The sequence below is a fragment of the Choloepus didactylus genome, chromosome 8 (genome assembly GCF_015220235.1).
Source record: "Choloepus didactylus isolate mChoDid1 chromosome 8, mChoDid1.pri, whole genome shotgun sequence".
NCBI classification, from domain to species: domain Eukaryota; kingdom Metazoa; phylum Chordata; class Mammalia; order Pilosa; family Megalonychidae; genus Choloepus; species Choloepus didactylus.
In genome coordinates, this window is record NC_051314.1 from 12337469 (window position 1) to 12350022 (window position 12554).

The 12554-nt window shown below is 48.6% G+C and overlaps 1 protein-coding gene across 4 annotated transcripts in view; it reads right to left on the bottom strand.

Annotated features, from left to right (window-relative positions):
* Positions 1–9599, bottom strand: part of ZC3H7B (zinc finger CCCH-type containing 7B) — a 65395-nt gene extending 55796 nt beyond the window's left edge. For 2 of the 4 annotated variants that reach the window (XM_037844997.1, XM_037844996.1), the window contains exon 1: positions 9346–9599. The gene's annotated coding sequence lies outside the window, so the exon portion shown is untranslated. The remainder of the gene's footprint in view (positions 1–9345) is intronic. The other 2 variants (XM_037844999.1, XM_037844998.1) reach the window with 1 other exon arrangement.
* Positions 9600–12554: the final 2955 nt, after the last annotated feature.

Below are 12554 nucleotides of genomic sequence, written 5' to 3' on the forward strand. Positions count from 1 at the left end.
AACTCATAACATTCTTTGAAATTTGCTATATAGCTACGCATTAAATTGTACTTTGAAAGTTATCACCCTTCTGTATATATGTTACATTTCACAATAAGGAAATAACCGAAACTGTGTAACTGTAACCCATAACATTCTTTGGGTTAATCATGTTAATCATGTTAAATCATGTTAAATCATGCTGTGAAAGTTATCACCTTTCTGTATATATGTTATATATGCCTGTAAAGAAATTGTGGAACTCTAACCCATACCATTCTTTGAAATTGGCTCTGTAACTTCTTGTTAAATTGTACTTTGAAAGTTATCACTGTTCTGTATATATGTTAAATTTCACAATAAAAGATGTAATAAAAAAAAAAAAGAAGGTGGTGGCTGTTCCAGTCGGCTAAAGCTGTCATGCAAAATACCAGAAATGGATTAGCTTCAATAAAGGGGATTTATTTGTTACAAATTTACAGTTCTGAGACCATAAAAGTGTCCAAACTAAGGCATCAACTAGAGGATACCGTTACTGAAGAACGGCTGATGGCATCCAGAACACCTCTGTCAGCTGGGACGGCATGTGGCTGGCATCTGCTGGTCCTTTGCTCTTGGGTTGCATTTCAAAATGGCTTTCTCCAAAACGTCTCTGGGCTTCTGTCTTCGCTCCTCTCTCTCAGCTCCTGTGCGTCATTGCTTCTTTCTCCCAGGACATTTCTCTCTAAGCATCTGGGAGTCCTCTCTTAGCTTCTCTGAGGCAAACTCTGGGCTTCATCTCTTAGCTTAGCATCTCCAAATTCCTTCTGTCTGCATCTCCAACAATCTCTAAACATCTCTGTCAGCTTCCAAGAGTTTCTTAAAGGACTCCAGTAATCTAATTAAGACCTCCTGAATGGGCAGGACCACGTCTCCATGAAATATCTAATCAAAATGTCTCACGTACAGTTGAGTGAGTCACATCTCCATGGAAAAACCTACTCAAAAAGTCACACACTAATCAAGACTAATAAGTCTGCCCCCACAAGATTGTATTAAAGAACATGGCTTTTCTGGGGGACATGACATAATAGATCCAAACTGGCACAGTGGCAGGAAAAAAAAAAAAAAAAGATTACAAAGTCACAGTAATAATCAAAACAGCATGGTACTGGCACAAGGATAGGCATATAGGCCAATGGAATCAAATTGAGAGTCGAGAAATCAGCCCTCACATTTATGGCCAACAAATTTTTGACAAGGAGACAAAGACCACTCAATTGGAAAAGAATAGTCTCTTCAACAAATGGTGCTTGCAAAATTGGATCTCCACTTGCAAAAGAATGAAAGTGGACCCCTACCTCACACCATATAAAAAAATCAACTCAAAATGGACCAAAGACCTAAATATAAGAGCCAGAATTATAAAACTCCTAGAAGAAAACATTTGGCAGCATCTTCAGGACCTGGTGTTAGGCAATGGTTTCTCAGACTTTACAACCAAAGCACAAGCAACAAAAGAAAAAATAGATAAATAGTACCTCATCAAAATTAAAAACATTTGTGCATCAAAGGACTTCTTTTATTTTCAATTATCGAAGGACTTTATCATGAAAGAAAAACGACAACCTACAGTATGGGAGAAAATATTTGGAAACCACATATCCAAGAATGGTTTAATATTCAAAATATATAAAGAAATCCTACAACTCAACAAAAAGATAAACCAATTTTTAAAATGGCCAAAAGACTTAAATAGACATTTCTCCAAAGAAGATATATAAATGGGTATAAAGTACATGGAAATTGCTCAATATCACTAGCTATTAAGTAAATGCAAATCAAAACCACAGTGACATACCATTTCACAACCACTAGAATGACTTCTATCAAAAAAACAAAATAAGTGTTGGAGAGAATGTGAAGAAATACGAACACTCATTCATTTTTGGTGGGAATGTAAAACAGTGTAGGCACTATAAACAAGTTTGGCAGTTCTTCAGGAAGCTAAGTGTAGAATTACCATATGACCAGACAATCCCACTACTAAATATACACCCAAAAGAATTGAAAGCAGGGACTCAGACAGATACTTGCACACCAATGTTCATAGCAGCATTAGTCACAATTGCCAAAAGATGAAAGCAGTCCAAGTGTCTATCAACTAGTAAGAGGGTAAACAAAATGTTATACATATACAATGGAATATTATCCAGCCATAAAAAGGAATGAGGTTCTGATACACGTGACAACATGGGTGAACCCTGAAGACATCACATTGCATGAAACAAGCCAGATGCAAAGGGACAAGTATTATATGATCCATCTCACTGATATGAAATAATCAGAATAAGCAAACTTGTAGAGTCAGAACCTAGAATATAAGTTACCAGGGGTCAGGGTGGGGGTAAGGAATAGGGAGTTAAGGTTTAAAATGTACAGTCTCTATTTGGGATGACGGAAAAGTTTTGGTAATGGACAGTGGTGATGGTAGCACAATATTGTGAATGTAATCAGCAGCTTTGAATTATATATCTGAATGTGGTTAAAAGGGGAAATTTTAGTTTGTGTATATGTTACTAGAATAAAATGTTTTTTAAACATTCATGGAACTACAGAACACCAACAGTGAACCACAAGTTAGAACAAAACTGTCTACCAAAAATGGTTAAAATTATTATGTGCATTTCACCATAATTAAAAATACATTAATCATTTTTTAAAAACTAACCTCTTTTGAAAATGCAGAAGTATTGAACTTCCTCACGTGGATTGTTGCTGATGCTCTCACAAATATTGAGGACTGACAGTTTGGAATGCCAAGCCCTCTATCTTGGGGCTTGCCCTTGTGGAGCTCGTAGCTGCAAAGGAGAGGCTAAACCTGCTTATAATTGTGCCTAAGAGTCTCCTCCTGAGTGCCTCTTTGTTGCTCAGATGTGGTCCTCTCTCTCTCTAACTAAGCCATCTCAGCAGTTGAACTCACTGCCCTCCCCTCTACGTGGGACCTGACTCCCAGGGTGTAAATCTTCCTGGCAACACAGGATATAACTTCTGGGGATGAATCTGGACCTGGCATTGTGGGATTAAGAACATCTTCTTGACCAAAAGGGGGATGCAAAATGAAACGAAACAAAGTTTCAGTGGTTGAGAGATTTCAAATGGAGTCAAGAGGTCACTCTGGTGGGCACTCTTATGCACTATACAGATAACCCTTTTTAGGTTTTAATGTATTTGAATAGCTATAAGTATATACCTGAAACTATCAAACTGCAACCCAGTAGCCTTGACTCTTGAAGATGACTGTGTAACAATGTAGCTTACAAGGGGTGATGGTGTGATTGTAAAAACCCTGAGGCTCATACTCCCTTTATCCAGTGTATGGATGGATGAGTAGAAAATGGGGACAAAAACTAAATGAAAAATAGGGTGGGGGTGTGTGACTTGGGTGTTCTTTTTTACTTTTATTTTTTATTCTTATTTTTACCTTTTTTGGTATAAGGAAAATGTTCAAAAAAATAGATTGGGGTAATAAATGCACAACTATATGATGGTACTGTGAACAGTTGATTGTACACCACAAATGACTGTACGGTATGTGAATATATCTCAATAAAACTGAATTTAAAAAAACAAACAAAACTAACCCCTTTTTCTTCCTGAATAGAAAAGTAACAGAAGCTCATTGTAGGACTCTTGGAAATTACAGGCAAGAATGAAAAACAAAACTGAACCCCACTGGCCAGAGGGACCAGGGAGCACTGAGGACTGTCTTTCTTTTGAGCAGTTGACTAGTCCCCTGCTCTCGGTGAGTCTGGACACTCTGCCACTGCCCTGCTGCTTCACTGCTCGACAGAGGCCGGCAGGGGCGGCAGTGTGCCCAGGGCTGTGGGGTCAGCAGGACCTGGGATCCCGTCTCAGCACCATCCCACACCCGCTTTCTGCCCCCCACCCCAAGCCTCAGTTTCGTCATCTACAGGATGAGGCTGACGATACCTGCCTTGCAAGACTGTTTTGCAGATTTACCTAGTGTGCCATCCCAGAGGAGCTCAGAAACTCATGTTTCTGCTGAACTGGATGCTATAGAGAACACCCGGCAACACCAAAATTATTCTGTAAGTGCTTTTCAGTCGGTCAACAGTGATCTCTTTGCAGTTTCTGCCTCTAAGTCATTCCTTTTTGTCGAAGTGCTCTGTAGCCACCCTGATACTGTTAATCCTTTATTCAACAAAAACCCAGGTAGCACGTTTCTGTGCCAGGGCTCTGCCAGGTGCTTGGGGATGATGTTAATAAAGTCCCTGCCCTGGTGGACCTGCTGGTCCAGGGTGGGAGACACACAGCTCAGTGTTAACTGAAGACAAATAAAGATGGAGAGAAGACTCACGAAGAAACTGGAATAGGGGATGTGGCAGGTGTGATGGAGACGTTGGACTGGGCGCTTAGAGCGGCCGCTCTGAGGAAATGGCATGTGGGGACCCAGCAAAGAAGCTGAGAATGTTCAAGGAAAAGTCTGAGGCCAGCGTGACTGCGGCCCTGGGGTGAGCACAGGACAAGAAGAAAGCCAGGTGCGGAGGGAGGCTGAGCCTGGCCACAGGGCCACACATGGGCCATGCTGGAAGCCAGGAAACCCCTGGGAGTTTCTTCATCAGAGGTGTGACCTGAGTGCACTAAGCCTGCAGAGGATCCCTTTGGCTGCGGTGCAGAGGGTGAATGACGAGAGGGGAAACTGGCAGATTCAGGAGGAGGTGACTGGGGCAGCCAGGAGTGGATCAGCGCGGTCATTTTAGAGAGGAGGAGACCGAGGCTAAGGCCAACGAACTGACTGTGCCCCAGATCACGCGGCCAGTGTGTGCTGGGGTTGGGAATGAATGCAGAACTTGTAGGACTTTGGACTCCCTGCCCTTCGCTCCACCTGAATGGGAGATAGGGCCCGACGCAGATGCTCCAGGGAACAAGGGCATGAGATGGGCCACGGTGACGCCTGAAAGCCCCACGGGGGTCACAGCCTCAGTCTTCCTCACGGCCCTCATGGGAAGTGCTCAGCGAGGGCTGGCTGGCTGACCCCGGCACTTCAGAAACACAATGTGGACAGAAGACACAGCTCTTGGTGTCAGGGAATCTGACACTCCGTTCCCTTCCCAAGTCACAGGGCACACAGGGGAGGAAGAGATAGGGGCCCACGTGGTCTTAGACTTGCTGAGGTGACCCCGCTGGGCCTTGGTTTGCCTCTTACCTGGAAGGACTGCCATGAGGATTAAATGAGAGGCTGAGGGCACAAACACAACACAAATGGAAATGATCACTGAGATTTCCAGGCAGCTAAGAAAGTGCTTCCTGGAGACTGGACGGAACTTGAAGACAGCTTTCCTGCTGCGGTCAAGCAGGTGTGGCTCTGTCCACACCCTTGCTCTACCACAGCTGGGTGACCTTGGACATGCTCCTTCCTCTCTCTGAACCCTGGGCTCCTCACCCGCAAAATGGGGCTGCTGATAACTGTTCCTGCCTCAAGGTGTCGTGAGGCGGACTCAGAACAAGACTGCAGAGAAGGGGCCAAGCACAGAGCCCGGTCCACAGCAGCATTAAGTAATTGGGGGCTGCGGACCTGATTTCCACCACTAGCCTTGGGTCCAGGGTCCTGGCCTCTGGTTAGGGACCCAGGAATTGCTGCTGAACTACAGGTGGGTTCTGAATGCAGAAATGCAGAAATGTTGCATTGCAGCCCCTTCCCTGCTGGGCTCCACAGCCTGATAGGGAAGCAGCGCAAACACACCTGCAGAAGCCATCAGGACACTTGCAAAGAAACAGACTCACTAGGGGAAATAAATTAAGGAGAAAGGAGCCCCGTGGCTGGTGATGACAGAAAAAGGAAAACGAGTCCATTTTTTTATGGGCCGTTAAAATGTGATGAAAGGAGCTGGCTTCTGCCCGGGCTCCTGGGAGCTGACACATAGTAGTCACTTCATCAACCAGACTTCCACAGGGGACATCTCCACCTTCTGCTGTCTGAACACTGGTTGGGCCTACCACTGCCGGCCCCATTGGTTTACCCGCCTTCCCCAGCCATGACCAGTCCCATATGGGGCCAACTTGAGAGCCAGACAGCCTGGGTTTGCATTCCAGCTCTGCCCCTTCTGCAATGTCACTTAACCTCTCTGTGCCACGGTTTCTTCATCTGCAAAATGGGGATCATTAGAGGGCCTACCCAGCGGGCTGTTATAAAGACCCAATTGGCTAATCTAGAGGAAAGCACTCAGAACAGCACCTGGTCACTAGGTAATTGCTTGATCAGTGTCCAATAAATTAATAAAAATTTTAAAACTCCTCCAGTTTTAAGTGACTCTCACCTGAGTCACTTCAGGTCTCATTTTTATTAGGGAAATTGAGCCCAAAGAGTCCACACAGCCCTGGGCCACACAGCAAGATGGTGGCAGAGCCTGACTTGAACCCCAACTCATATCTGCCCCCATATTGTGTCTATACCAGGTGACTGGCCTGTTTCCTTCTTTACACTTCCCAGCCTTCACCTGAGTGTGTCTGCTTAGAAAGCCCTTCTCTGGCCTTTCTCAAGCCACCTTTCAAACACTTACTTGGCACTTCCAGGAAGACTTTCCACCCGGGGGGCAAAACACTGGGGCATGACTCAATTTGATAATACGATGGCCAAACCCATCCTCCTCTGGGCACCTCAGGTACAGAGGGTGAATCAGATGCAGTCCCTGTCCTGGGGAAGCTCGGGTTAATCACATCTGTCTGTGTCTTCCCCAACCTGCAGGCTACATCCTCAGGGTCCAGTCCTCCTTCCGTTGCCATCCTGGCTCCTCCATCAAATTTCCAAAAGCCTACTGAATAGCACTTTCCTGGGCCTTCACCACAGGCCCTGGGACACAGGGCTAGTTCAGTAGAACTTCCTGGCCTTGGGGAGCCTGCCGACCTTTCAGCATGAGCTCTCAACTGGGTTGTGTTTTCAGACTGTCCTGGTCCCTGTTCTTGTCTACATATTTGAGACGGAGGTGCCCCGGGGCGGGGGGGGGCAGGGGGCATGAGGACCCTCAAGTAACACAGGCCTGGGCTCAAATCCAGCTGGGAGACCTTGGGCCAGTCACATAAACTCTGGGTTCCTCAGTTTCCGCATCTGTGAAATGGAGACAATGCCCACCCGTCATAGTGCTACTGTATGAACTAGAGAGACTATACATCAACCTCCCTGCACAGCAGCAGTTCCCTTTCCCCTTCTTCACTCAGACCAAGCCTCCTCTTCTTCTGAGCTCAAGTTCCACTTTCTGGAGGAAGCCTCCCCTAACTTTTCTAGGTTACACTGAGCTCACCCTTCTCTCAACTTCCACTGCACTGATCCCTGAATTGGGCATTTCTTAATTTTCTCATGGTTTCATTAGAATTAGTTTTGTCTTTCCAGCCACACTCTAAGTGACAAAGAATTCCAAGCATGGTAAATCGTCAGCATGCCGCAGAGCATCTCCCCCGCCTGCAAGAAGTGTTTAAAAACAAACTTCCTAAGGTAGCCCAGGACTCTGGGCAAGGGTGAAGATTTGGAGTCAGAAACCAGGGCAGGAATCCTAGCTCTGCTGTGTGGCTTTCCAGCAAAACACTCAATTCTCTAAGCCTCAGGTTTCTCATTTGGAAAATGAGGGTTGAAAAATGTTGACCTGACATGGTTGTTATGGAGGACAGATGAGCCAGCATATGTGAAAGCCCCTTTGTTATAAAATAAAACATGCTATTTAAAGGATTATTATTTGCAGATTCTCAAACCTAAGCCCACTGAGGCCTCAACTTTTTTACACCTAATATTCAAGAGACCAGCTCTCTCCGCTGAGCTGCTTCTCCTGCAAATAATCCACCAAAACCCACCTTCTTAACAGTCCAACCTAAACAAAAACCACCAGCTTAGAACTCACAGTATCCATGGAACACAAATCTCATTCCAACACAGGGACTACAAAAATCTCTCTCCTGTCTTCAGATATTACCCCCTGGGCACAGGTTTCTCTTTCCCAGATCAAAGCACCGCTGCCAGCAAACCTGTTCCAGCTGCCTTTGGCCAGGCATCATTTCTAGCTCCAAATTCAACTGTATGGGAGGCGAAAGTGGAGAAAGACCATCTTGGGTATGGTTGTGGGGTGGGGGTGGGCTGGGAGTCTTGGTAGTAGAACTCAAGATCCCGCTATAATTTTTTGTGCAACACAGTTGCTAAATATACTACAATTATCGCATTTGTGTGAAAATTCAAGGCTCTGCATTCTGCTATTTTCATCAGACTCCATGAATTGCAGGCGCTGAAGAAAACGGCAAGAAGTGGGGGTTCGCTGCTGTGAAACCCTAGGGCCCAGCCCCTTCTCCAGCCCCCCGCCTGCTACTCTTCCCCACGTCCTGTGGGTACCACAGCCATCAGCGTCTCCCAGAGTGAACCGTTTTGTGTTTTTTTTTTTTTTTCCTGAGAAAACTGCTTTGTTTCTGTGAACGACCCCAAAGCCAAGCACTTTATGAACACCAGAGCCGGACAGATTTTAAGGGGAAAAAATTTGGAAACGGAGGAGGGAGCAGACCCGGAGGGGTCGCCGGGGCCCGCTGAGGGGGAGCGGCGGGCTGGGGGACGAGGGGAAAGGTCCGAGGCTGGGGTCGGCGCCCACCCACCCAGCCAGGCGCGGGGAGCTGGCGCCCCGCAGCCCCGTGCGCCCCGGGCGCGGCGACCGGCCCCCGCAGGCCTCTGGGCCGAGAGGCGGATCCGGCGGACGGAAATGCCCCCCGGCCCCGCGGGCCCAGACCGCGCCCCCTTCCCCGGCCGCCCCCCCCGCCTCCCGGGCCCGGCCGAGGCCCCGAATCCCCGGGCTCGCGTGGCCGCCGCAGCCGGCAGGGGCGGCCCGTACGGCGGCCGTGCCCCCGGCCCTCGCCGCGGCCCCTCCAGCTCCCGGCGCTGCGGAGCCACAGACGAACACAAAAGGCAGCGGGGCGCTGAGAGCGACGCCCCGGGCGGTCCCCTCGACCCCTTTCGCGGGGGCCGGCAAAGCCGCCGCGCACCCCCAAAGCTCCGGTTCCCCGAGGATAAGCCCCTAAGAGAAAATTCCAAGACACCCCTTGGGGCTGCAGAGGCGGCCGAATCTCTCCAGAGGCAGGTGCCCCCCGCCGCACGATAACTTTGAAACTTTGGGGCAGGGCACGGGAAGGGGGATTGGGGGCTATTTATTTATTTTTGCAAAAATCCACTTTCCGGGTGGCCCCGCGCGCGCGGCTCCGGCCTGGACAGGGTTCTCTGCGTCTCCCCCGCCGGCGCGGCCCCGGCGCCCCCCCAGGCCCTCCGCGCGGGCGGCTCCGGGACGCGGTCGGGGCCTCCAGCCCCTGCCCCGCCGGGCTCGGGCCGCGCGAAGCACTCACCTCGGCCGGGCTGCGCTCCCCCGCGGGCCTGCGCCGAGCCTGATAAATGGTATGCTATGACTAGAGGTATGATTACGTTATTATTATTAGTAATAATAAGAGTAAATGCTATTTAATTACGGGCGGCAGCATCCTGCTCCCGGCGCCGCCGCCCCGGCAGCTCCGTCCATGTGGCTCCGGAGCGCTTTACTTTCATTTCCAGCCCCCTCGGCCGGCCGGTCGCGGCAGCACCCGCTGGAGACGCCGCTTCCCTGCAGTTCTCCCTCCTCGGGTCCTAGAGAGCGCGGTTCCCGCCGCCTGGCGCCCGGGTGGGCGGTGCGGGCTGCGCACCTGGCAGCGGAGGGCGGGTTGGGGGGGAGACCCCCTTTCCCTACGGACAGCTCATGCCTGGAATTACACCCTTATTTTCCTTAAAAGTGTCCTTCCTTTTTAGCGCTTTTTTTCTTTTGGCAATTCTGCCTTTCTGGGCTGAAGCTGGTGGAACCCAGCGCCCTTGCCTTTCCCCATGCATGGGAAAAGGCCCTTGAGTTTCCAGCTGCTTTCATCAAAGGCTCCCCAAAACCCTAGTTGCTGTGTAGAAGCTGGTTAATCTCCCCTTAGCCGGCACTGTAAGCATTGGTGGAGCTGCCTCGGGGCTGGTAAGGGGCCAGGCTGTATTAGAATCCAGAACTTCACTCCAGATACTGTGTTCATCGTATCCTACCACATTACCTGCCCCATTGATTCCTGGGGACCACCACGTTACCTTGAGAGCTCTTTCAATTAGTTCTTACCCTCATTTTACATTAAGAAATATGTATGTATATACGTATTTATGACATGTGCTTATACATATATACGCATGGATATGTACCCATGCATATATGCTATGCAGACATACATGCATACATATATATAATTTATTGAGGATCAGCTGTGAGCCTGGCGTATATTATCTTTACAAACGTTATGTCTTCCATATACATTTGTGCCAGGCATAATCTTAGGAACAGAGGATACAATGGTGAGACCAGTTTTAAACATTGAAACATACTCTGATATGTGCTAGGAGGGGCAAGAGCCTGGGGCTGTGTTTATTTATGTAATCCTCACAATAACCCTGGGAGATTGGTTTTAGCGTGCCAGTTTTACAGATGGGAAACTGAGGCTGAGACTCGAGGTAACTTGTCCTGGGTGGAGGTTATGACTGCAGAGCCTGTGATCTTTACATGGCCTCCAACATTTTCCACCATGTCTGTTTTAAGGGAGCCTTGGAAAGGAAGAAAATGCAGTCAGAAGTTCTCTAACTCTTTCCCTCTGTGGGGGGACACCTTCTCCCTCCTCCCTAATCTGAGATTAGCAAACAAAAAAGGCGACCTCTGGCATAAAGAGGATGGACATTTATGGCCAGAAATGAAAAGCCGAGTCCAGTGGCCCTCAGACATGATGTGGCATGGGGCTTATTTAAAATGAATACCCCCAATCTTGCCCACTGAGATTCTGATTCAGAATTTCTGACAAACACCCCTTGAGGATTCTGATGCTTAAAAGGAAATCAACCTCTGGGTCAACAATGCCATGCCCACAGTAGGGGCTGAATAAATGTTAGTTTCCCCATCCCCTGTACAATTTACAGAAAAACACTTATGACAGCTTGTCAGGTTAGACACTATTGTGATTATCACCCCCACTTTAAGGATGAGGATGCTGAGGCCAGTTGGATTAGCATGTCTTGCCTCAAATGAACTACCTGGTAAATGGCCCCATGATTCCACCATCCCGGCCTGCAGGTGGAATGAAAGAGGCCTGTCCATAGTTCAAGGGGGTTCAGCTGGACAATGGTCCTCCCACCTTCAATTTGGCATGAGCTTGTTAGTGTGTCTGGGCCATCTGAGATGGTAAAGGGGCCTTTTAAGGACTCAGCCAGAGGTGGCAGTGTATGGATGAAGGGCCAGAAGGTTGGCACCAGCTGGTGGTTTTTCCGGGAAGCCCCAGTGTTGGCGGGCAGCAGGACTCTATGTCTACACATTCAAGTTGAAAGAGCAGTAACACCAACACTTCTTTACCATAAGCCAAGCACTTTTCACAATCTGATTTTCTTAGCCTCGCAACAGTCCCAGGACGTAGGTATTGGTTTGACCTGTTTCCAGGTGAGGAAGGAGACACTGGTTAAGTCACAGCTAAGAGAGAGACAGAAGAGGATTCGGTCCCAGTCTGCCTGTCGGGCTTGCCCACGGCACGATGACTTGGGCATCTTAAATCTGGCTCCGTGGCTGTTTACCCTCAAGGGCCTGCCACTTGAGTGGGTCACTGGAGAATGGGAGTCGGCACTCCTGCCCCCAACCTGTGAGGAACTGACAGGTATGTCATTCGTTTATTCCGCCTTTCAGTGAGCACTTCCTGGGCCAGGTTTAGGCCACCCATGCGCTGCAGAGATGCCTCCTTGTCTCCTGGGGAGAGCCTGAGGGGTGGTAATTAAGTTTCATACCCCATAGGGGGATGTTAAACTTGAAACCCGCTACAATCAGAGTGCAGGAAAGAGGCAGCCTGGTAGTGGCAGTGCTGAACCGGGAGTCAGGGACTTGGTTCTAGCCCCTGGTGTACCACTCAGCCGGGGTCTGACCTTAGGCAAGTTTCTTAACCTTCCCTGGGCTGAGTCTGTAAATCTGAGATGGTAATCCTGTCCCTCCCTCACCTCCCAGCATCACTGAGAGAAGAGTATGGAACAACACGTGATACCTGTTCATTCACCTGCTTAACACACATTTATTGCCCGGCCGTGTTGGGTGCTGGGACTGCAAGATGGACCCATGTCCCCTCAGCTCTGGCACAGTCCCATGGCCCAGCCCTCCAAGGGATCTTAACTTGGGGTTTCCAGAAGGGCCCTGAAGACATCTGCACAACTTGAGGCTTCAGTTCCTTTGCCCCCATGTGTGAATCAGGGATCATGGGAGTTCTTACCCCATAGGGGCACAGCATGAGCGAAGTGAGTTTACTGTATTCAGAGTGTTGGTATATGGGTGTGTGAACTAAAAAATAAATTAAAAACCCCTTCTGGGCAGGCAGTCCAGAGAATTCAGTTTCTCTAAGGTGAGGGTGACATAAAGAAGAAAAAAGAGAACAGGAGGAACCAGGAGTTTAAAGGGTGAGATGGGCCAGCCACCAGTTAATTATAATGCAATGGATGAAATGCAGGTGATAAAACATGGTCACATTTGTCCCCAACATGT